This window comes from Lontra canadensis, unplaced genomic scaffold (genome assembly GCF_010015895.1).
Source record: "Lontra canadensis isolate GAN:19392208 unplaced genomic scaffold, GSC_riverotter_1.0 scaffold211, whole genome shotgun sequence".
Taxonomy (NCBI): domain Eukaryota; kingdom Metazoa; phylum Chordata; class Mammalia; order Carnivora; family Mustelidae; genus Lontra; species Lontra canadensis.
The window spans coordinates 31,456-57,918 of NW_022631205.1; the positions used below are offsets into that span (position 1 = coordinate 31,456).

At 39.4% G+C, this 26,463-nt stretch overlaps 1 long non-coding RNA gene across 2 annotated transcripts in view; it reads left to right on the top strand.

The window, feature by feature from the left end:
- The window catches only part of LOC116861936, a 52,998-nt gene that overhangs the window by 11,744 nt on the left and 14,791 nt on the right, over window positions 1-26,463 (top strand). For both annotated transcript variants that reach the window (XR_004381562.1, XR_004381563.1), the window contains exon 2: window positions 14,351-14,540. This is a non-coding gene — a long non-coding RNA (uncharacterized LOC116861936). The remainder of the gene's footprint in view (window positions 1-14,350; window positions 14,541-26,463) is intronic.

A 26,463-nucleotide genomic window follows, 5' to 3' on the forward strand; every position in this document is an offset into this window, starting at 1 on the left:
AAATAGGGGCCCTGTGTCCCTGGGGGGATGTGTATTCTAATTTACAATTGAACTACAGATCAGAGCAATCAATCTTGGGCAGCACTTTTACAGTGTAATTGCTGCAACGATAACAAATAAAAAAAAAAAAGAAGAAGAAGAAGAAGAAGAAAGGGAAGGAGAAGAAGAAGAAGAAGAAGGCCTAGCTGAGTTTCAGCTTGAGGTGGAGATATTTCCAGACACTAGTTCAGGGTGGGAGGGAGAGAAGACCCGCCACAGACATGAATATGCAATGAGGGCTCATTAGCTGCCTCGTGTTGCCATGACGAATGGCATTATCCCCGGCCTGGTGCTGCCTAAACATGAATTTTATAACGACCCATTTATCATGACTTGTCATGAGCTTCGGTACTGTACTTTTTTCCAGCTCACACACCTTTCCCTATTATGAGGGGAAAAATCTTTCCCTTTTCTATTATTGTTTCCTTTTGTATCGATTTCTGGCCCTTTAAGGCAAGTGTTCTAATATAGCAACACGCTAATGAGTGATTTGTGACTTCAAAAAGTTGAAGAGTGAGAACGCAATTAGTCATTCCATTTTCCCTGTGGTCATAGAAGTGAGGAAAAAGTTAGAGTCCACTTTTAAAGAAATGTCTTATTGTGTGAGCTTTCATTTGCCTGTAGCATTCTGACACTCCAGAGATTTTTTGAAATTTAAAATGAACTGCGTTGTCTTCCGTGCATTACTTTTATTCCTTTTTTTTTTTTTTTTGGTCCTTTAAGAACCTTTCAGTATCTTCAAAGTAGAGGTCAAGAGTTTCAGAGGTACTTTCCAAAAGTCTTGGAGCTATGATGAAAAAGTATGAGACTAAAATGCTTGCAAGATCTTTGGTGCTTTGTGTTGTACAGGTGCATACGTCAATTTCTCACTCAGATACCTGGTCAGATTGTGGGGAGGAAGGTTGGCTTGGTCTTTGATGATAACTTCTCAGAGCATACGTCTTATCAATAGTAAAACAAAACAAAGCAAAACAAAATGAAAGCAATCTCCCTTGATAGAAACCATGAGTTCTGTTTGAGTATTAAGGAGCCACCAAGTTGGTATAATGCGAGGACTGGACTCCCTGCCATTGGGCAAGAGTGTGAGTGAGCGCATCGAAGTTAAGACCAGCAGTTGACTGAGAATCTGGTTCTAGATTGACAGAAGTGGCCTCGTTGTATTACAGACCCAACCAGTGGGATCTATGAATAGTCCATTTAGTTAACATAAAGAGAGTAGTACTAACATGATTTCTCAGTTGGATTAGGCAAGGTGAAGGAAGGGCACAGGAACATGGGGGAGGGGAATCTGATATTGTTTTGCACACCCAGGGGTTATGGTCATACTAATTTGTAAAGAGAAAATAGCTGACCAGATCTTTTTTTTTTTTTTAAAGATTATATTTATTTATTTGAGACAGAGAGGGAGACAGAGGTGGGGAGGGGCAGAGGGAAAATGGGAAGCAGACTCCCTGATGAGCTGGGAGCCCGATGCGAGAATCGATCCCAAGACCCTGAGATCATGACCTGAGCTTAAGGCAGATGCTTAACCAACTGAGCTACCCAAGTGCTGCTGGCCAGATCTTTTTGAGTGTGGGTATCTCTCCTATGCCCCTGAATTCTGTATTAACAGGAACAATACTTCCACATGATAGCATTTAAACAATAATACGTAAAATTAATGATAAAATATGTTACATATTAATGATAATTTTGTACTTGCTAGGCATTCGGCAATTCCAGAGTTCTTTCATCAGATCCTAAGGTTAATTGGGGGCAGGGTTATTATTTCCATTTTAAAGAAGTAAAAATTGAGGCTCAGAGCTTAAGTGACTAGCTCAAGTTCACACAGACCCTGAAGGTGCTGGGGTTCCATATCAAGCCTTTACATTTCTAGGTTGGGGTTTCTCTATACCCAAAGTCACCAGAACAGGAAATTGTTCCTAAAACGTTGTATATTTGGGATTTAGCAGTAAGTGAGTAAGTTGGGAAAAGAGCCCCATTGAAAAGATGGCCATCATTTACACTCGAGAGCCTGTTATTCTCCTAAACTACTTACTAGAAATTGAAATTAGCACGTGCATGTCAATTAAAATTAAGTTGCCATTCCAACCATTTAAGTTGAATTATCTTTCATCATTTGAAAATGCAGATAGGAAGTGTTTTTCAACATAAAGACTTGGGTACCATTCTGGCTGGTATTCTTGTGTTTTGAGTCTGCTGGGCATTCTGTATATACATACACATATATTTTTTTCTGAGGAATATATCTTTTGTGTTTTCCCCTATGAATGATTAAACAGGATTTTGTTAGAGATAATTTGGTGATGGAGGGATTAAAATATTGGCAAATGATATTAAAGAATATTGTGATTATGACTGAGCAGATTAAGACTGTGTCTATATGACACCAAACATCTGGATGAAAATGGAAAAAAAAAAATTAAATCCTTGATTGTTTTCTTTACTTGACACTATACATCTGGATCTTTAAAAACATCTGGGTTTTTGACTCTTATTTCCCAGGTATTCTCTGGGTGTTTGGCCTCATATACAGAGAGGTAAAAAAAAAAAAAAACATTTTAATACTGTTATTACTGAATTAGATAAAATTATTGCATTTAATTAATCTGCAAATATTAACTAATTATTCATTTAACATAGCATTTAATGAATAAAATTTTCCACCAGGCAAATAAATACAGAAAGAAAGAGGTAATTAGGTGATTTAAGAATAAAACTTGGCTTAAGGCATTATTTCAATCTTGGTCATAGTGTACCAACAGCAATTTCCTTGGGCAAAAATCTTTTTCAGTCTTCAGACAACAATTTTCTCTCTGAGAGAGTTGTTTCTCCATGTGTGATGAGGATCTGTTAATTCATAATGTGTTTTGACAATAGTAAAATTTCATAAACACTTAATAACATATGAGATACATCTAGTAACAGACATTTTCTTTGCCAAGTGAATTATCCAGGCTGATAAAATCAGTGTAAACCCACTCTCCAACCAGCCTCCTGACATGCCCGAGGCTGAACCCCAAAGAGGAATCAAATGAAAACAGGACTTCAAAGACTTTGCTGCAGTGAAAAGCACCTTATGTGACTGACTTTTTTTGTGATCTCATCTAAAAAAAGTTATCATAATTATTGAACATTTCCTCTGTAGCTTATTCTCAATCCAATCAGTTATAATGAAAATAGTCTGCTTGCTTTTTAAATTCTCAAGTTTTTGGAATGATTAGTGCTTCCTTGAGATATCCCATTAATTGGACACACAACCCAGATAAAAAGGCTGAAACCCGAGAGTATATAAAAAAACATAAGGTTGTTGCAATTTAAGTGCCTTCAAAAGATCTAATTTGATTTTTAAAAGCAGTTCTGCAGATGTGAAAATTAAAAGCACGCAGAAACAAGATGTGGTTTAATGAATGTGTAGGTAAGAAACATTTAGAGGTTTCAATAGCCTTATTTGGGTATTTTTCTTTTTCTTTTTTCTTTTATTTTTTATTTAGCTGTTAGGTTGGAAAGCTCGAGCCTACCACACAATGGAAATTGCTGAATTTTATGGGTTGTTATTTCTTTATTTGACTGCCCATTTTTTCTTGCCCAATGTATTTCTGAAACAACTTGGTATTTCTGTGTGCAGGATCTCAATCCTAGCACCCGTCAATCACATTTCAAATTATAGTAGAGGGAAAGGGTCTCTCCCTTTGGTTTGTTTTAGCTGTTTCATCCATGAGCTTGTCCCCCTCCTACCATGAGCAAAGTGTACACTTATTCCCATTAAAGGAAGGAAGGAAGGAAGGCAGTAAAGATGGAAGGAAGGAGGGAAAGAAAGGAAAGGAAAGGAAAGGAAAGGAAAGGAAAGGAAAGGAAAGGAAAGGAAAGGAAAGGAAAATCCTTCTACTGGCTCTAATGACATCTTCAGTCATTAATGAGTTAATAAAAATCTCAGAGTCATCTGGGGCTAGATAAGGAGGAAGAAAGAGAAGTATTGTACTATAATGACAGGCTCCCTGGCTGCCCTCGGAGATGTCATGGGTCAGTCATGTTAAGAATGTGTGCGTCCAATCATCTGCTGATTTTTATCAGCAAGCCTTCCAGCAGGAACTGACAAGGGCCAGTTTGGGAGTCACAATGAATAAACAATGACTTTTTGGATTGTTGGGGGCTGTGTAATAGAGTGAGGGGTTTATAGGTACTAAAACATGATGACATTAGCAATCAATATACCAATTACTGGACAAGTTATTGGATGAGGCATTCCCGGGTCTTCAGCCGTCTTGCACTTTGAAGAGGGAGACTCCCTAGCTCAGAGGCAGCCGGGGGGACCAAGACCCAAGGCCCCGATCTAAGAGGCGAGCCTCGCTTCTCTGGCTGAAGTAGTCCAGACCTGCATGTTTTGAATTGCTTGGGGAGTTTATTAAAAATCCAGATTCTTCTTGTGTCTCCTCCCTAAAACTTTCCATCTTGGGGGCTGTGGCTTGGATTTATTATGACCTGTTGGATCGGGCACATTGGGGAGCTGCTGTACAGCTGTAGCTCTCAGTGGGGTCCCCGAACAGTAGCATCAGCATAACCTGGGAGCCTAGTAGAAATGCAGATTCTTGGGGTGCCTGGGTGGCTCTGTTGGTTAAGTATCTGCCTTTGGCTCTGGCTCAGGTCCTAATGGAGCCTGCTCAGTGGGGAGTCTGCTTCTCCCTCTCCCTCATCCCCTCCCCACCTCAAATGAATAAATAAAATCTTAAAAAAAAAAAAAAAAGAAATGCAGATTCTCAGGCCCCTCCCAGACCTACCTAAACAGAAGCCAGGGGGGTGTGGCTCTGAGACGTGTGCTGGAAGCAGCCTCCATGGGATTCTCAGGCACCTTACAGTTTTGAGAACCAAAGCTGTACAGCGAAGATCCTCACCAAGGGTCCTGCTCGCGTACATCACCTCTGATGCCCCTAGTGAGTGATTTGTTACTCAGACTAGCTAAGAGACAGAAGTGTGCAAATACATGATTTACTTAAAAAGTTCAATGAAGGTAAACCCAAGCTTATCTCCATAATTGCGCCACTCTCCTTGCACTCTGCCAGGTTTTCTTGAATGATCTTGATGCATGAGTGACTTTGATTATAGGAAGGGAGGAATAAACATAGCTTTCGTCTATTGTTTAAAATAGAAGAGGGAAGTCAATTTGTTAAAAATCTTCACAGGCGGTTTGGGGGTGGGGGAGTGCCTGGGTGGCTCAGTTGTTAAGCATCTGCCTTCAGCTCAGGTCATGATCCCAGGGTTCTGGGATCAAGCCCCGCATGGGGCTCTCTGCTCAGTGGGAAACCTGCTTCTCCTTCTCCCACTCCTCCTGCTTGTGTTCCCTCTCTCACTGTCTCTCTCTCTCTCTGTGTCAAATAAATAAATAGAATCTTAAAATCTTCAGAGATGGAAAAATCATCTTAAGAAAAAAAATCAAGGTATGTGGAGTGTACATTTATAAATGTAACTAATATTTGTCTGGGCATTCAATGCCCACAGGCTCTTGCATTGATTGGAGAGATCTGCTTTAAAAAAAAAAAAAAAAAAAGCCACCGTCCCTAAACATGCAACTGGCCCAGGTAAGAAAGGAAACTCTGCATCACCCAATGTTGGCATAGCAAGAGGAATGGCAAAGCTTCCTTGCAGGGAACTTATGGATGTCTCATATTTTGGCTCAGAGTTTCACCGAAGGAACTGCCAGAGCTTGCTAAACTCTCAAAAGAGGTGGGCTATTCTGTCAGACGTGCAGTAGGTTTAAGTATATTTCCCTGAGCATGTTTCAGAGAACAATGCCAAGTTTCTAAGCATTAATACTAAAAGAAGTTTAGGTCAAGTGAGAAACCCCAGGTTAAATGGAGTGAGGCTTGTTTCCAGCAGAGCCCCCTACCATGTTACCATACACGGTAATTCTCCAGGACAGTTTTGCCCAATGGATTTGATCAACAAAGCCCTTTGAGGAAGGATTATCTCATAGAGTGAGTGTTTCAAGGGCTAAGCTTTAGGAACCATGGGTTTGTATGTTTTAAGATGGCAAACACCTGTGGGCAGAAGGTAGTTATTCTCTATGTTGTAGAATAATAGCCGTCTTTCTTTGTTATAATTTATTAAACTCTCTGTGTCTGGCATCAACGTTAATTATGTGGTGGCTTGAAGCCAACAAGAAGGTTCATGTAACCATCACCAAAGAGTTAAATAAGTTGTCCAGCTAGTGATGGCCAGGTTAAATCATCCCTGAATTTTTGGCATATCTCCCAGAACAGGTACTCATTAAAACACACACACACACACACACACACACCCCAAAAGAGAGACAGAGAGAGAGAAAAAAAAATCTGGATTTTACTAGTTAGATTACACTGTGTTTTCCCAGAGAGATAATTCCATCACCACTTCTTACATGTACCCAGAAACTTCATGCAAAAGCAGATGTGTCCCGAGCCTGATACGGGAAAGTCCTTCTGCTCCCCATTGACAGTACCACCCTGATAATTTGGGGTTCACAGGGTACCAAAAAGCTTTGGTGGTGGAGCCCCCTTAGTTCCCACACTGGCTCTTCCCAAAGGTGAGCCGAGGCTGCGGACATGGACCGCAGAGGTCAGGCCAGTTGGGACCCGAAGCCCATCCTGGGTTGAAGTTGAAGAAGTTTTACAACTTCTTCTCTTGAAGTTCTGGCCCGAGCTGTGTGTTAACGCCAAATGTTAATTCTTGCTGGGGACATAATGTCTTATAAATGTTATGAAAGAATATCATTTTCCCTGCAGAAGCGAAGGTACTTTTAAGGCCATGTTAAGAAAGGGGAGTCGTTTTCCAAGGAACATCTGTAGGTCACGTGCTCGCCTATAAATTGCTTCTTTGCTAAAATCCCACCCCGGCCCCCGGCCCCCGGCCCCCCTCCATTCTTCCTCAAGAGTTGGAAGGCGTTCTCACAAAGAAGAAAGAGAGAACTGAGGTGGCATTTGAAAGATGCCTGATGATGAAAAAATAGACACACAAAAATGCTAAACATAGAACACCCCTAACTCCCCCCCAACCCCCCATGCTAATATTTGTCCTGTCTTCTCTGTGGTCCTGCAAGTCCATACAAGACTCGGAACTCATTTGGGTATGTCTCTGAATGAAAACTACTAGCGCCAAGTCGGCTCTGGGAGGTCTTAAAGCCCTATTTTCCTCTCCTTTGCAAATATATCCCTGTTGACCCGCCATGTGCTTCCCAGCTTTGGAGACACAAGGCGTTTGCGGGAGGGCGTTTGCTCTGCGCCCAGTTCAGCAGAGTTAACGGAGGTTTACCTACCGACTCGTCTGGGTTGTTATAGAGTTGAATATTTCTCCCCTTTCTATTCTTTGAAATGGTTTGAATTAAAATAGCTTACTCAAGGTCACTGGAGGCATATGGTCCTGCTCAAAACTTTAAACAAAACATTAGTTTTTACAACCTTTTGTAATTTGGTATTGTATACAACATGGTTATATGCAGAGTTTCTGTAATCTTTTCAGTGGTGACAGAAATATGAGAAGCAAATTTATAAGCCATTTAGTGAAGCATTTAATCAATTTCATGCATAGGAAATAACTCCAATTGCTTTGCTTTATCAATCTTTCTCTCCGGGAGAACTCCAGTCAACGCGGTATCTCCAGACACTGACTGGGGGAACGGGGGACATGGGGGGCTATGGGTGGGGGTGCAGAGTGCGGGGACAGGGCTGGGAAGGGGTGGGGAGTACACACAAACCTTTCGATGCACTTGAAATAATCAGGGACTTCTGAAGTCTCCCTACCACTCCTGCCAGCCTCTCTGAGCCTTCTAGAGGCTGTGAATCAGATTCTGTCTGAGTGTATTTCAGACAGAAAGTACGGGTCCAATGTGTAGAAGAAGTTTTCAGGGTCTTTTCCTGCAAAGTTACTCATTAAACCCTCTTTCCCGGTGTGCCTCTCACGTGCTCAGCGTGGCAGACCGTGTCTAGCTTTAGGCTCAGAGAAATATTCTGCGGTTCTTGCTTTCCAACACATGAAAAAAGAAAACGACTTACATTAAGGCTGACTTGTGCATCAGGGAGTCCAAGCAACATGCCCCAAATAACTGAAAACCCACCAAAGTGGTCTTTTGCAAGCGAAGAATGTTTAGCATTTTTCCAGAATATTTAAACTGCCTTTTGGGGCTCGTGTTGTGATTCTGTCTTTGAATTGCTTGAAAGATTAGTCCAGCGGTTGGCGACATAGTGGGTTAATATTTTCTTTTCTGTTGCGGGCTAGAATCCCTCTTATAACACTTTCCCCCAAATACCATCAAGTTCTTAAGTGAAAAAAAATCCTGAGGGAGCGCAAGACGATTTTGCAATAATCACTATCTGCTAAACTATATTAAAGTGGCATTAGCTCTACCTTGTCCTCTAAGATTGGAACTCATATAAAGGTACTGTAGACATAGTTTCTCATTTAGAAAATAATTTGCTTCCACTTATTTCTGAACCTAGAAAAATATTCTAGTGAATAAATTCCAATCTAGATTATTGAGTTCTGATTTCAAGTCAGCTCCGTTCGTGGATCTCAATTTCGGGAAGATAAGGCGTTTCACGTTCCTTTTTAAATATGACATACACAGTGATCTCCCTGAGGTGGCAGGTCAATGGCATGTCATTTGATCTTTATTTTTCCCTGTCTTTTAAGCTGTGGGGACCACAAAACTGCATGGAACAGAGTTGCTTTGGTGACCCTGTATGAAATTGGTAACTCTGAGGGAGATTGGCCAATGGAGGTTTCCATGTCTGTCTCTGTCCATCTATCTATCTGCCTATCTGTCTATCTATCTATCCATTGCTATTCAACCATTAACTTCTGGATTAACCCGGTGCCTCACTGACTTTAAAAAGGAAAAAGAAAAATAAGAATCATTTTAGAGGAAAGAGGTCTTTGGTATGAGAACAGATATTTGGTGGGGAAAAAAGAAAAGATTCCTTTGGGTCAAGGTATTTACAATTTTCACAGAAATTTTGAAACTCAAAACAATTACCATACACTTACTGTCTTGTGAGTTTAGAACCAAAGGCTAACATCCTCTCTGCCACTCTATCCAACCTCAGTTGCTTTCTCCAATTTCCTTGACATGATCTATGTTAGCAAACTTTTCTTTTTTTTTTTTTTTCCTATCCAAAGAACCACTAAAACACATGTTATATTCAGCAACATATCATTGTGTTCTTGATAGTTTCACCAATCAGCATCTTGGAGATCTTCCCTTGCTAGTAGAAACAGATATACATCATTCTTTCTAAGTGCTTCAAGAATTTCCCATGGTATGGCCATACCAATGCTCATCGAGTCATTCCCGTACAATGTGCACAGATTCCTACTACCTTTTTGCTCAGGCACAATGCTGCACTGACTATCCCTGGACATAACTCCTTATATACTCTCTCAGTATTTCTTTCATATGCCCATATGTGTCATGCTCATAATATTCCTATGCAAGAGTGTTTGTCTAGCATGGGTACCTAAAGTGAAATTGCTGGGTGTGCACATTTCATCTTCTGATGGTTACTGCCAAATTATCTAGCCAATTTAAGTTTTAAAAATTTTTATTTATTTATTTGACAGAGAGAGACACAGCAAGAGAGGGAATACAAGGGGGGAGTGGGAGAAGGAGAAGCACACTTCCTACTGAGCAGGGAGCCTGGTGAGGGGCTTAATTCTGGGACCCTGGGATCATGACCTGAGCCAAAGGCAACTGAGCCACCCAGCACCCCTAGCCAGTTTAATTTTTAAATGAAAGTTCTATTAGAATCTCTGATACACATGGAGCACTGGGTGTGGTACAAAACCAATGAATACTGTTATGCTGAAAATAAAAAAATGATTAAAAAAATAAAACTCACTATATTATAGTGAAGATACTTAAAAAAAAAAAAGAATCTCTGATACGACTTTTCTCAATTCTACTCCTACCTATATGTCACTCATTCACTCTTATTCTTGGTTAAAAACTTTGCCTTTGCTTCTCCAAGAAGATGGAGAACATCCAAAGTGCCTTCTCATTGACTTTTCTTCGTTCCAGGGTGAGCTGGGCCAGCCAGCCTCCTCACTGGCCAAATGTCTAGAAGTTGGGCTGCTTGGCCCATTGAGGTGGCCAGCTAATTAGAGATTGTGTGGCAGCAGTCAAAAAACCAGACCAAAACAAATCTATTGTTCATCCTTTACAAATGTGTGTGAAAAGTCAATTACATATTTCCATTTTGGTCATAACATTGATGCCCAGATTCGAATAATTGTTTCAGACAGTTTCATACCAAAGACCTATAGATTCTTACATTTGAGAAGATAGCCTTGTGACAAGCTGGTGTTTGCTTAGGGCTTAGGGCCTGGGAAGGACATTGTTATGGAATAACTTGCTAAGAACAACTTTCCTTGTCTCCTTCACTCAGTGAATTTTTGTTCCCCTCTGTAGAACCTTCTACCCATGTCCCGCTCTCCATTCTCCGTTGCTGCCTCTTCAGACCCTTCCCCTCCTACCAACTTTTGAAACAATATGGAAGCTCCATATTTACCCCAGCACACCCTCCTGTCTTCAACCCATTTCACTGACTCAATCTATGAAATAAAAACCTAGTTTGGATGAGTTCTTACTGCAGTATTTTCTTATTCTTCAGACTCTTTGTCCTATTGTTCAAAGTCCTTCATGGATTTGTCTCCAGACCAGTCTTTTAAAACATATTTTCTCCTCCTTTATATACCTTTTACTTAGCAAAACAAAAATGGTCACGATTCTCGAAATCTTGCTGCCTCTCTGTTCTTCTCATGCCCTAGATACCCCTTCCCTGAACTCTAGAGGAGACCTTATTCTCAAAACTGTGTACTTAATGTGGCTTCTGCCATCTTCCTCATGCTCCACCACAACCAGCGTCGCCATTGTTTGCGGGACAGCTAACAAGGAAGGGAAAAACGGAAGTCAGATGTTGGGCTAGTTCTACGTGAAATGGCTGGACTATAACCTCAATAAAGGTTAAGGAGCTTCTAAGTGTTGGAGAGTAATGTGTTTTCAATTCCACAGTCTAAAGCAGAAAGTGAGAATGTAATCAAATTACAGCTGTATTAAAACGCTAGGCTACAGCAGGTTTCTCTTTAACTCTATTCTCGTGCAGGCATCTAATCAGGAAATGGCCGACAATGTAACCCATGAATTGTTTGTAACTCAGAACCTTTAAGTGCAATGAAGCTAACTCCATTATATGAATAACATATTTAGTCTATATTATGTATAGTAATTCATGGATGAAAATGATACTTTTGGGTCTCTTAGTAGATCATGTACTTTCAGTAGATTTTTAAGATAGAAAGCATTGATTTTATATAGTTTTTAAAAATTTTTGCCTGCTCCCCCTTCTAACTAATGGTATACACTTATGAGGAGCCTAATGTAAGTTAGCAATGCAGTCCTGGCCACAGACCAACTTCTTCTTTTCTTTAAAGATCATTGTCAGCTCTTAGGATTGAATCTCTAAAAACTCTAATACAAGCTGTTAAAAGGTATTTCTAATAATGAAAAATTGGAAGCCAACTCCATGTCCAAGAGTTGTAGATTGATGCCATATACATAGCATAACAATATTGAAGTGCTATGTGGGCAGAAAAATGCTGTGAATTCTATAACCATATGGAAAACCAGCTTTGACATAAGGGAAGGGAAATGGTGAACCACATGTAAACTTAACTTTCTATGCATATGGCCCATGAACTTGTCAGGGTGGCAGAATTGCAACTAATTTTATTTCTTTGAAATTTCTTTTATTATATAGTAAAATAGTGAGTGCCTGTCAAAACCTAAGCGTTGCATGAGCTGTATTGCTCCCAGCTGAGTGGTGACAATTGGGCTGGAGGAAGAGAATTTCTTCCTCTGTTACCCTGGAATGGTGGCTGGAGGGCTTCCCCCTAAGCAGGGCAGAGGACGCATTGGCCTTACAAACAAGGAGAAATTGCACCAATTCCACTCAAGGGGACTGGTTTAAACAAACACTTGTAAGACGAACCTGATGCTTTAGCACGAGGGTAGAATTGTTATAGCTTTCCCAGCTACTATAAACACATCCGTGTCTCTTGATCTTGCTGGACTGATTATCTTATGGGGGGGGGGGGCAAAGAAAACTAGCTGATGGGATTGCCAGGGTGCTTTACTTGTCTTCAAGAAACTGTGGGAAATGGGAGAGTTAGTGGAAATTGAGGTATGTAAAAATGGTGATTTACTTGCCCTAAAATATCACAGGTGACTTTTGGAAATGCTTGAAATACTTAGATACCCCATGAAGTAGATGCTGCGTTTCAACAAAACTTAGGAGAAAATCTTGATTGGCTACTTTGTAATTTTTTATCAGAGGGTGATGGAAATCTAGAAGGTTAGAATGGAAAGGAAGTTGGGGATAGAGGCAGAGCTCACTTGGGTCCTGCATGGGTTCACTAAGAACACTCTATGTCATGCTGGCTTATTTTGTCTTTTCTTTTTATTTTTTTAAAGATTTATTTATTTATTTTAGAGAAAGAAAGAGTGCATGAGTGGGGGGAGGGACAGAGGGAGAGGAGAGAGAGAATCCTCAAGCAGACTCCTTGCTGAGTGTGGAACCCCACAAGGCGCTCGATCCCGAGACCCTGAGATCATGACCTGAGCCAAAATCAAGAGTTGGACGCTTATCCGACTGAGCTACCCAGGCACCCCTGACTTATTTTTTCTGATTAGGTGAATACATAGTAGGAGACAGATGCTGTCGACCAGTGCTCTTTAAATTGTCAAGTGTAGAGGAAGTCACTTAGGGATCTTGTTAAAAGGTGCTTTCCCATTCATTGTGCCTGGGTGGGGTCTAAGAGTCTTCATTCCTAAGAGGCTGCTTGTCCCCAGATCATACTTTGAGTAGCAGGATTTTAGATCATGGGCTCCAAATATGGCTTGTTAAAAACCAGATTCCTGCACTGTATGTCCAAAGTTGCCAACTTATTAAGCATCAGATTGCATTTTTTTCAAGCTTCCGAGGTAATTCTATTATGCCATCTCATCGGAAACAACAGCTTTAGAGGCGCCTGGTTGACTTAGTCTGTTAAGCATCTGCCTTCGGTTCAGGTCATGATCCTAGAGTCCTGGGGTTGAGCCCTGCACCAGGCTCCCTGCTCAGCGGGGAGTCTACTCCCTCCTCTCCCTTTGCCCTTCCCCTCCCTTGTGCTCTCGCTGTCAAATAAATAAATAAAATCTTAAAAAAAAGAAGAAGAAACAATAGCTGTAGACACTACATAACAAGTCCCAATATCTTATACTTTTGATCACAACAAATTAGGTATATTTGCAACTGGTTGGACTTTTATTCAATGCTAGATGAAATTAATTCCTTCTACCTCTGTACAATTTCTTTGCCTTGTACATACTTCTATTCTTGCACATTTCATCTTCTCTTCCAGTATAACTTCACTTCTCCTACACGTGCCCTCCTTCTTACCAGAGCACCCTTAGTGGACTACTTTGTAAGCTCAGTTACCTCTCTCTGACTTGAACTGGGGACTGACTTTTTCTGTGTTCCTGAGCTTCAGACTCTCATGTGGCCAATGACCATCATGACGCTTTCTCATATCGACTCTGATGAGGACTGAATAAGAAGCATCCTGAACGAGTATCCAGAACTCAATGTGGTAAATCAGGAAGCCTAGTTTCTAGGCTGTCGTCTGTCAAATTTGGTATGACCTCAGACAGCCCTCTGACTCTGTCTCACCAAGAGCAAGAAGGTTTTAGAAAGTATGATGTGCTAAATAAACTGGGGAGAGTTTTATTTTTTGTGGTTGGAAAGTATTTTTTTAGATTGGCAAAATTAACACCCCAAATTAATTGAACAGCATTTACTCAGTATCATTAATTTTTATGTGAATTCTCCCATCAATAGTGTTTTTTGTGAATGTCTGTGAGAGGGGTCCAGTAGATAAACATCACTTCCACCTGACTCTAGCTAGGGACCATAGTTTTCCAGCCTTGGCTGTCACCACAGTATGTAGAGATTGCTCTCTTCCATGTCCTACAAAGCCATTGTGAAAGCACAATGCCTTTAGCACCCTCCATGTGTGTCTTGCTAGAGTTCCAGTTTTCAATCCATCTTTGGCTTTGGCCAGAGAAAGAAGCCAATGGTCATGCATGAACTTTGCTTGTCCCCTCTAGGGCCACGGTTCCCCCCCAGGCTGTGAATCAGTATTCCTGTGATGATGTCTTATTTGTAGCATTCTTACCCTACACTTACGTGGATTTCAGAGAGAGGAAACAAAGACAACGCATTTTTTAAATTAATCAATTTTTTTCTAGGGTTAGTCCACTGAAAACGTCTACTGAAGAGAGTCCAGCTAACTACATGCAAGTATGAACTCCTCAAGGACCAGCAAAAGGTCAGTTGGAAATGGGAAAGGCACAAGAGAATATGGCAGACTGAGAAGATGGGCTCTGATGACCTGGGCTCTTCTTCTGACTTTACAGCCTTCTTGATGGGTGATGTTAGGTAAGTTAGCTCACCTCTCTGAACTTCAGCTTTCTTCTCTGGGCAGAGTTAGAAGAAAGGAGGCAGTTGATTTTGTTAGAATCTCTCCTGGTAGGAGCAGAAATATTTTTGTTGTTCCCCAATGTACTCCAAATGCCCAGAGGGGTTGTCTGCACAGAGTCAGTGCTCCATGTTTGTTGAATGAATAGCTTCCTTCCAGAGTGACAGAAAATACAGAAGCCTTTCTCTAAGCTCCCTTTGCAAGTGTCTTCACGTTCTCTGAGAGTGAACCTTCACTGGAACATTCTTATCGCTGTTTTAACAGTCAGATGGCCCCAGGGTTTTGTTTACCATGCCTGACAAAAAACGAGTGGCACAGTTAAAGGTCTAAACGCTCTGTGGACTTTTACATCATCTGAAGTGTTTATTGACTCGAACAGAAGTAGATGCAAATATTTGAAGCTTCAACCAAGTCGTCTTTTTTTTTTTTAATTTTACTGTTTACAAAACAAGATATTTTATGGATGTAATTTATACATTGAGTGGAAGAGGGCTATTCCCAATATTATCTTTATCTTCTAGACATAAATAACAAACAACTCCAGTAATCAAAATTTACTACAATTGTAATAGATTTTGGCAGAGTTTATGTATTGCAGGCAAAGCTAACATAACGCCAACTTCCAAGGATAGAGGCCAGGATTTTTAGTTTGGCTTTGTTAAATGGAAAAAAAAATCTACTACTGTATTTGCAGGTTTTACTACATTCAAGAGATTAATTTTCATAAATAAAATACTTTATGCCGGCTTCTCATCAGAAAGTTGAAATTATCTGAGGCAATGTAACCACTAAAAACTTGTATACTATGAAAATATTTCAATAATTAATGCATGCTCCATCTAGAGTAATTGACAGGAGGTCATAAACGTAATGGGCCATCTGTGTTTGATTTGTACAAGAAAATGCTTAAAGGGATAGGCAGGTAATTCAAGCTTCTCTGGCAAGGAAGATTTGTTCCAACTCCTCCAAGTAGCAGAGCCATTTACTAAAGGGGTTTTCCTTTCTTAAAGTCTTTTCCAGATTTCTGCTGGAGCTATGCACTTCTCACTGCTACTCATTCTAATTTAACAATCTCCTTTAGAGTTTTGGTGTATATGTGGATCACGGCCATCTCAACAATTATGCTTGGCTCTCCTAACCATTTCAATAGCAACTTGAAAGCCATACGTCTGATTAAAAAAAACAAACAAACAAAAAAAAAAAAACAGAGGCTCACTCCAATGCTATGACTTTACCATTCATTCTGCTCAGTCTGACCACTTCAAAAATTGGTTTTGTAATTTTTCCTCAACTGTCAGGAAGCCAACAACCTTGCCTATATATCTGTGCACAAAGAGTAATCTAGGACTCTTAGTAAGATTTCTGTAATTCACTCCTGTGGGAGTGGACCAGAATCACAATATTTCAAGACGTAAAATGGTCTTGGTAGACATCAAAGGAGGTTCTAGAGTTCTCTGGAAACTAGAGAGTGCTGAATAATCACCTGTCCTGAGATCCAGACCCACAAATTCATGCAAAAACACACATTCAGCTGGAATTGGCTGAGCATTTATCATCTGTCAGGTATTGTGTGAAGCGATGATTATGTTGAAAGCCACCTGTCTGATCGGCTGAACTAAACCAACCAATACAGATAAACCAACAAGGGCCTTGAATTCATGGATCTTACTTTCTAGTAAATGAAAATTTTTCCTTATGTATCTCATAGATACCATAAACGCTATGACTGGAAAATGAAATGTGACATCTCCCCAAACTACTTGTGCTGGAAAAATCTGTTTCTCCTCCTGTATGCCCCGATTCGAGAAAATGTGGCACCGTCTTCTTGGTTGCTCAAGGCAAAAACCTAGGATTATCCCAGGCTCTTCTCCTCATCTTTCCTCTTCACCAAAACCATTAACAAGTTCTGTCCCTGCTAACAACTTAGAACTGTTTGACCCTGCTTCCTTTTTATCATCCCTAACTCTGACACCCTTAATTCAGTTCTGTGTGTGTGTGTGTGTGTGTGTGTGTATTTTTTGGTCTGGAATATTGCAACAGCCCACCATATTACATGCTTACTGATCTATTCTTCATACTATTACCAAAATGGTATTTTCAACATTAGAATGCTGACACCATTATGTCATTTCTTTATAAAAAGTCTTTACTATAAAAGTACTACAATTACCTCTGAGGCAAAACCGGGTACCTTCTTAACATGGTGGAAGGAAGACTTCTGCAAAGCTGAGCTGGGCTTGATTCTGTGGGGCCACCTTTTGGCATAGTCACACAGAAATGTATTCTTTGAGCACATTATGGGATCTTACTATGTTTGAACATGTGGATCCCCCTCCCTGGAATCCTTTTCTCTTCACCCATCAAACTGCACTCATGCAGTTGATGTCTCTTTTCCACACAGCTGCTCTTCCTTGATACTTGCATGGGTTATTAGTGGCTCCTTTTGGAACATTCTGGAACATTCTGTGGTAGGTAGTGTTAACACAGATCTGTCTACCTGGCTCACAACATCACAGGGGGTCTGCATATAGGAGATGTGTTGAGTAGAAGGTGTTAAAAGATATTCATCATGGGCCCAGCCTTGAGTTATACTTGGTCTAAGACGTAATAGAGTTTAAAGCCAGTTCTCACGAGTATTGTCTTTAAGTGGGGTTGGCAACAAGATGGTCTCTCCCTTCTTTCTCCCATCCTGTTACTTATTTGAAACCAATGGTTAAATTATTCCCATTCTTCTTTTTCCCAAGCTAACTTTTCTTAAATGTCTTTAGTGTTTGAGCACTTATTAATATTCAGTTATGTCCATTCTTACAATTCTTATTTACAAACACATGGCTTTTAATACTTTTAACCTGTGCCCTTCACATTTTTCAAAAACTTCTGAGAAAGGTACAAGAAAAAAGTTCAACTTATTTTATTCTGATTTTTGAAATACAAGAGAGTTTTTCAGTTCCACTGTGGCATTCCACATAATGCTAATTGGCTAAATAAAAATAAAACAAAAATAAAACTAAATCCACAATTCCCCCAAGCCCAATTCTTTTTTTTTTTAAGATTTTATTTATTTATTTGACAGAGAGGGATCACAAGTAGGCAGAGAGGCAGGCAGAGAGAGAGAGAGGAGGAAGCAGGCTCCCCGCCAAGCAGAGAGCTGGATGAGGGACTCGATCCCAGGACCCTGAGATCATGACCTGAGCTGAAGACAGAGGCTTTAACCCCCTGAGCCACCAGGTGCCCCAAGCCCAATTCTTTTTGTATTTGATGTCACAAAGATAAAATATATGGATGTTTAACTAAAATTTTCATTTTTTCAGAGACATTTTTCTTTTCTTTTCTTTTCTTTTTTTTAAAGATTTTATTTATTTATTTGGCAGTTAGAGATACACAGTGAGAACACAAGCAGGGGAAGCACAAGCAGGGGAAGTGGGAGAGGGAGAAGCAGGTTTCCTGCCTAGCAGGGAGCCCCATATGAACCTCCATCCCAGGACACTGGGATCATGACCTGAGCTGAAGGCAGATGCTTAATGACTGAGCCACCAAGGCGCTCCACATTTTTCTTTTTGAGCAGGCACAAACCTTCTCTTTCTCTCTTATATGAGTAAAAAAAAAAAAAAATAACAGCTATCCTTCTGATTTTAATTAGAAAATAGAAATATAAAATATAAATTCAATAAAAAATCTGAATTCGGCTCTTTACTATTTCCTGAACATATGTTCATTATCATTAATATATAAAGTGGTCATTCCTGGTGGTTAAGGAAAATAAAGCCTTTGGGGTGCCTGGGTAGCTCACTCGGTTAGGTGTTTGCCTTTGGCTCAGGTTGTGATCCCAGGATTCTGGGTTGAACCCCGTGTCGAACTCCTTGCTCAGTGGAGAGTCTGCTTGTCCTTCTCCCTCCCCCCTGCTCGCTCTCTCTCTCTCAAATAAATAAATAAATAAGATCTTAAAAAAGAAAAGACAAAGAAGGCTTTGAAAATTGTTAATGAATAGGGTTAACTATATACTGAAGCAAAGGGGTGGTTTGTATAGTATAATTCTGTTATAACAGGAAGAAAGTGCAGTTGGCTGTTAAGGAATCTGCGTTTGTGATTATTTCAACATGTCTAAGTGCACTCAGTGTCCCGTGCTCTATAGGATGCCACTGAAAGGGGACACACAAAGGTGATATGGGTCAATCTCTGTTTCTTTTCCTGCACCAACTTATGGGGTTGGTTTGCCTTCAATGCATTGGACTAGTTGTTCTCGATTTCATCTTGATGATATGAAGAATTTTTATGTATTTTTCCCTATACATTCAAACACTAAAAAAAACAAACCAAACCAAAACAACAATATTAAACAGCTACAGATTTTGTCACCCAGATGTTTAGAGTTCAAAGCAAATAGCAGTATGACAGGCCAGGGGCAACTTAGCCATCTATCAAACAAATGCACAGCCTGATGAGACAGCAGATTAAAAGCTTAACTGGAGACAGTTTGATCTGGTTGAAGTAAGTACAACTGTGTTTTCCACCAGAATCTAGTTCCTCCTATTGTTTTGTGATATTATGTTATAAAAGCAATGTATACTTGTTACAGAGAAATATTAGAATATATAAAGAGCAAGACTAAGAACATTCATTCCCAATCTGAATTTTCCCCTTCATTACAAGTCAGCCATTGTGATCCCATTGGTGTATATCCTTACAGGTACATAGACTTGCACCCTGTTCTACATACACAGACCTATTCATTTAGTATCATTTTTTAAAGATTTTATTTATTTGTTTGACAGAGAGTGAGAAAGTACAGCAGGGGGAATGGCAGGCCGAGGGAGAATTAGGCTTCGCACTAAACAGGAAGCCCGACGCCGGGCTCTATCACAGGACCCTGGGATCATGACCTGAGCTGAAGGCAGATGCTTAACCGACTGAGCCACCCAGGCGCCCCTATTTAGTATCATTTTTATCGCTTCAGACTATTTTGTTTTCTGGATTTCCTCATGTGCCCTTAAACAATTCACATTTATTAAACATTTGGGTTGTTTCTAACTTTTCTCCCTGTCAAGAAATTGCTCTAAAATATGTATAGTAAGACATCTTAATTTGTATAATCATCTCAAGAGGTTTATGTACTTGACTAAGAAAAAAACTATTGTTTGTCAAGAAGGCATATTATTTGCTACAAATCAGTTCACATAGCTTTAAAAAAAATTCCAACCATATAGAAGACTGAGGATAAGATATAAATACATCAAGCTAGCATGATTCTTTATTTTAAAAACTTGGATGATATGCCTTGTGAACAAACCAGTTCAGTATTTGAGAGTGGTGGGTAAAAAAATATGCTTGGAAGGTGGGGTGGATATGTTAAGGCCGTGTGGTTGTAATAGGACAAGACTGGACTTTGGGGGTCAGTGGTCAGGTGTTTGAATCTGTTTTCTGACTGGGCTGGTCATAACCCTTTGAGCTTCAGATTGTGTGTAGGTGGGAACCCCTCACACTATAGTTGGCACTCTGTTGGTCTGGGGAGAGTTGGCATTCTTTTAGGTTCCTGGGAAGAAGTAGGGTCTCAGAACACAAGGAGGGTAAAGGTAAGATGGGGAGGAGAAGAGGACAGGGATGTGGAGGAAATCCTAAAATGACTCTGTATGCCTGAGAAATGGGGAGAGAACTTGGGGATAGAATGAGAAGAGAAGAGAGAAAATGCCACCAAATGCTATACTGCAACTGATCCAATGATGATGATGGTGATGATGACAATGATGGTGATGACGATGGTGATGATGATGGTGAAGACGATGATGGTGATGATGGTGATGATGTTGATGATGATGATGGTGATGATGGTGATGACAATGATGGTGATGATGACAATGATGGTGATGACTATGATTGTGACGATGATGACGATTGTGACGATGATGATGGCAATGATGGTGATGATGATGGTGGTGATGATGATGACGGTGACGATAATAGTGTCAGTTAATGTATAAAACTTATAATAGTGATGGCAATAGAAGCTCATACTTCCATACCCAAACAGGGTCTGTAAGTATTTTAAATATATTACCATTTAATCCTTACTACACCCTATCTCACCTAGCTCCTATACCTATTTTAAGAGTTAAATAGGTTAACATATGTAAAGTACTTAAAATAGTGCTTTATAAATATTAGTAAGTAAAGTCCCTTTTTTACTGACACAGAGAGGTTAAGCACCTTGTCTAAGGCCACACAGCTAGTCAATGGCAGGAGTGGAGTTAGAACCTAGCCATGGAGTTCTGGAGCCCATGTTGCCTCTAAGAGATCTCTGGCTGACTTGGGGTAGTGGTAATGTAGAGCTGACTTTTTCCTGACTTAATTTCACTCAGAAAATAAAAACAAAAGGGGTGCTTCCTTTTCCCACAAGAATGGTCCATAAAGCTGGAGTTTTCCAATCATTGGCACTCAGTGGCCAGCTGGTGGTGGCATACTTGTTCTGCCATTTCATTTCTGGCACAGTCCATCCCTGTGGTCCTCTTTGGGGTGAATTGGGTTGGAAGGGCACTTTTTGAGAGGTTTCATGTAACGTTATTTAGCAAAATGGAAACAAAATATAGACCCAGCCTGTAGAAATGTCACCAGTGGTGGGAAATGGTTTAAAAGCTCCTTAAATAACTAGTGGTTCCAAGACCACTGAATTAAGACTGGACTAAGGTCCTCTATTTCTTGTCCTTTTCCCAGCTCCTCTTCCCCTTATCTTGCTTCTGCCCCTCAATTATTTACTACCTCATCACCCTGACCCCACTGTAATGGTAATGCTGATAGCAATAATGCTGGGAGCTCATCGTTATGGAGCTCTTATGATATGCTAGGCACATTCATGATGATCTTATTTAATCCTCATAACAACCTTCTGAGTAGCTAGAACTTTAAAAAAGTAGAACTTTTTTAAAAACCTAGTTTGTATGTGAATAAATTGAGGTTTTGAGAAGGTAAATCACTTGGCAGTAAGTGGAATTGGAGCCCATCTCTTGCTTAAATCTGATGCCACACCTTCTCTTTTCATCACCCAATGCATCCGAATCACCTCCACCGGGCATTCTGTTTTGCAGCATCACCTGATAAATAGGTGGAAGATAAATAGGTAGGTGTGCAATGGCTTCTCTGAGTTAAATACTCTACCAAGTATTTTGTTTCCTATGACTTTTAAAAATCCTGCACATTTTAATTCTACCATGGGCAAAATCTGTGCTAGGTACTCTGTGAGGGTACAAAGAATTACTTAAAGAGAAAGACATCCTAATCTTTGTGAGATATGCATATATATATATATATATATTTATATATATATATATGAATGTATGTATATATAAATATACACATACACACAAAATTATAATATATATATGTGGTAACTATAGAGTATGTTCAGCTACAAAAGTGCAGTTACAATATAGTATGAGTATATAATATATGAGACATTAAACAAACTTTGTACTCAGGTAAAAACTTGTATCCTGCAATTATCTTCATTGTTTAAAAAAAATAAGGATTGAGGGGTGCCTGGGTGACACAGTTGGTTAAGTGTCTCACTCTTGGTTTTATCCCTTGTTGTGATCTCAGGGTCCTGAGGTTAAAGCCCCATGTCAGGCCATGCACTCAGTGTGGAGTCTACTTAAGATTCTCTCTCCCTCTGCTCCTCCCTCCCTCCACCACATGCTTTCTCTCTCTTTCTTTCTCTCTCAAATAGAAAAGTCAATCTTTTAAAAACAATGAGGATTGAGAATAAATTTTAGAAAACTCAAATTCAAAAGTAACAAAATACAATAGGAATAGAGGGAGGAAATTAATAAAGATGAAACCTAAAATTAAAGGAATAGAAAACAAACACAAAATTGGATAAATAAAATAAAAATTAGTTTCTTTGAAAGTTTATTGAACTAGATATACCCCAGACAAGACTTATGAAGAGAGAGAAAAGCAAGATAGGTACAGCATTATCGAGGTCTATAACAACAAATATGACGATGAGAGGAGTTACTGGCAGATGTTATGTATAACTCTGTAGAAATAAATTTGAAAATGTAGAGGCAGTGGAAAATTCCCTAGTAAAAATTAAAAAAAAAAAAAACCCTCTTAAAATAACTAGTTTAAGCAACAAGAATAGACTAATTATTAGAGAAGAGATTGGAAAGTAAAAGATCTATCACTGAAAAAGGCACCAGACCTAGATGGTTTTACAAGTGAATTCATTACAGTTTTAAAAATCAATCCCACTGTTATCCAAAATCTATTTGACCATAAAAAGGAAAGATACTAAAATATTTTTGTGAAGATAGATGCTCAAGTCAGTACAGGGGCGCCTGGGTGGCTCAGCTGATTAAGCATCCGACTCTTGTCGGATGGACACAATATCATAGTTGTGGGATGGAGCCACAGGTCAGGGCTCCACATTCAGAGCAGAGTCTGTTTTGGATTCTTTCTCCCTCTCCCCACGCTCCCCACTCCGCTGCCTCTCCCAACTCATGTGATTTTACTCTTTCTCTCAGATATAGATATAACATCTTAAAAAAAAAAAGAGTATAGATTTTGAAGACCAATTTCTACAAAGACTTGTAAACAGAATATTAGTAAATCAAATCCATTAATGTATTTGAAGCATATGACACCATTACCTGATAGCGTCTATTAGCAGAATATCAGAATCTACATGAACTATTCCAGTTTTACATAAAATGTGGGAAGGCTTCCAATTACTTATAATGGCTATGATGGTGGCCAATAAATTCTTAATGTGTCTATCTTAAGCTCTGATATTTGAATAGCTTGGAGATTGTAGAAGTGAGGGAGGGAGGGAAGGTGGACACTGGGGGAAAAGGGAGTCGTTCAGCTTTAGGCAAATGCATTAGTTATTTGTGCTTACTTATTTAATTTTTAGGATATGCAAGATGAAGAGAGGAATGATAAAAAAAAGAACGAACCTGTAAGGGATATCTACCATGTTCCAAACCCTGGGATAGGTGGTCTACATCCACTATCATTAAATGGTTGAATCAAGTCTGGGTTAATATGCAAACAAAGTGCACACATGCACACTCACATCAATGGAATGCCTTCTAGAAACATCCTTTAATTACAGAACAAAAGCAACCTATCATTTCTAAAAAAGTTAAGAGAAGGGCTTATTCATAGCACCTTATTATTGAAATTGGACTCAGATGAACACTTCAAATACTTTACTGACAGATGCTATTCATGAAATAAGAGAGATAGCAATTTTAGCCAACATGTGACATCACAGATCCTATCATGACTTTATCAGCTCATTAAAATGGTTTTGCTGATTGAAACCACAAAGACACTGATATTCATGCAGTGAAGACATCTTGGCTCGCCCTGATTTTTTTCAAGCTGCCTTAACAGGGTAGGTGTCTGCTGGTTGTACCATCTTGGAATGGAGCATTTTATAATTTCATAATGCCAGGGCTGAAGCTTTCTTTTCTATCTAGAAGAACTTTAGCTAGAGACCTGTGGGATCATGGGGAGTGCAGTGGGTCCCAAGAGAACGGGGGGAATCTCTGGATGTATTTTTGTCACGAAGCAGTCTCCCACTTGTCCCTTTGGGGATGCTTTCTGTTTCATTTGTCTCAGGCATTGCCTGGGGGATGATTTTGAGCTTTCTTTCTTCTGTTTGCCTTGAGAAAGGAGATTCTCTGCTACAGTTATCTGCCCTTGATGACCTGGTTCCTTCTTATGGGGGAAGGAAGCACTCTTTCTTACAGGGCACAGAGCAACAGAGCAGAACTCTGGCTAAAAGACATTGGCTAAGCAAATTTAAACAAAACAAACCATGGACACCTCAGACACAAGACTTTGTAACTTAACCAGTTGGAATGATAACTATTAAGTCAGTGACCATAGAAGTCTAACCTATAAACAGGATTATAAAATTTAAATAGGGCTTTGCCCCACAATTATGTCACTAGCCAATGATGACAGCAAGGGAGCTACCCTGTCTTTCTGCTTCATCACTTAAAGTGACAGTATCCAGCTTTCTTCTCACATCTATCATAAGGACACATTGATTTCCTTTCTGGAGAAACACATATTTCTTTTCTCCTGCTAAAAAGATAAATCTGACAGATTTTAATCAAATGTAGTTGTTCACAACTACAGAAATTCGTTCAGTGCCACATATGAAAACCAAAATACACCAGCAGCTAAAGAAGGAGGTTTTTTTGGCCAAGTTTCTTTGAGGAAAACACTTGTATTAAAATACACGCATACACACATGCACACTCACACACACACACACACACACACACACGGTAGTGAAGTCTATGAGTTGGTTAATATTTTTTTTAAGATAGTAGTATATTATTTGTAGTGACAATGGTAAATGTTGTTCTCCATTAACATTACCACTAAAACTATGCTGTCCAGAGTCTCTGTTTAATGCCAAGATGCTAGAATATTGGGCCTTGCTTTTGAAAATGAAGTCTTTCTCAAGATGAAAGTTGGCTTTCACATATTTGAGATGTGATGTAGAAAGACGAAGAATCTTCACGTCTCTTATCCAACAGGCTCTCATCATTGTATTTATTTTTTAAGATTTTATTTATTTATTTGACAGATAGAGATCACAAGTAGGCAGAGAAGCAGGCAGAGAGAGGGAGAGAGAGAGGAGGAAGCAGGCTCCCTGCCGAGCAGGGAGCCCGATGAGGGGCTTGATCCCAGGACCCTGGGATCATGACCTTAGCCGAAGGCAGAGGCTTTAACCCCCTGAGCCACCCAGGCACCCCTCATCATTGTATTTTTGCTCAGTATTTGGCTATGGCTTGGCTCACTGTGCTTTGAAGTATTTGCATTATTTTATAATGTATTTCCTATGCATTCTGAGTAGCTCTTAGATACACTGTGTATCTAAGGAGAGCCCATATGTCATATATATATATATTTTTTTTCTTTTGTATTAGATAGAGATTTAAGCTGATGTTTTTCTTATTTTTTTTCATTAAGAAAGTCTATGGGAGAGACTTAAAGTCAACAAAGCTTGATGTTTTTCACATCTATTCATTGAGTAATTTAGTTCTTCTCAGCATGGGTTGTAAATGAAGTGATTTTTAATGGTGTTTTTCTAAATATTTGAGTCTTTGGCATATTTTGTCTTTTCTTCTCAGTTTAGATATGACTGATTACATTTTCATTAGAATGGAGAGATTGGATGTCTCTTGTTCACACCTAGTGGCAATTTCCTGCCCAGATATCTTGGCATAATTTATCTTATTTCAGCTAATTTTCAGAGATGAAGAAAAAGAATCCACATCATGAATGAAAGCATACAGGTACATTTTTAATTGACCATCAATCCAATCCTGCCTTATAGGACCCATCATTTCAGTAAAGTTTTTTTCATTCTATCCTCATAATTTTGAATATTATATTAAGATATATGATTCAAGAATAATTGTGTTTGGAAAGAAGAGTATTGAAAGGAAAGTTATTTTAATAATCCTACCTCGTGATTCAGGGTGTGAATAGATATATGCATTTCACTGGGCAAAAAGAGAGAACTATGTCTCTTTTGAATGTGAGCTTTAAAAACTTCACTTAAGTGAGCTTCTGCTATCAGATCTAAGTTTGTGAAAATTACAAAACATTATTATTTATATGATAATGTGCCCTATAGATGAATTGCCCGCAATGCATTATTGGATAACTTTGACAACCACTTTGGTTTAAGAATGAGCTCACAACTCTGGTATTTGTCTAGGATGTGCCATTTAGAGATTTTTTTTTTTTCCTAGAAAGCATAGGGTGATCTGGCTAAAAGAAAGAGTGGGTAAGTCAGAAGTTACCTTGCCAGAATAATATTAGAAGAGCTTGGCATTTAAATTGTAAGAGGAATAAATTAACTTC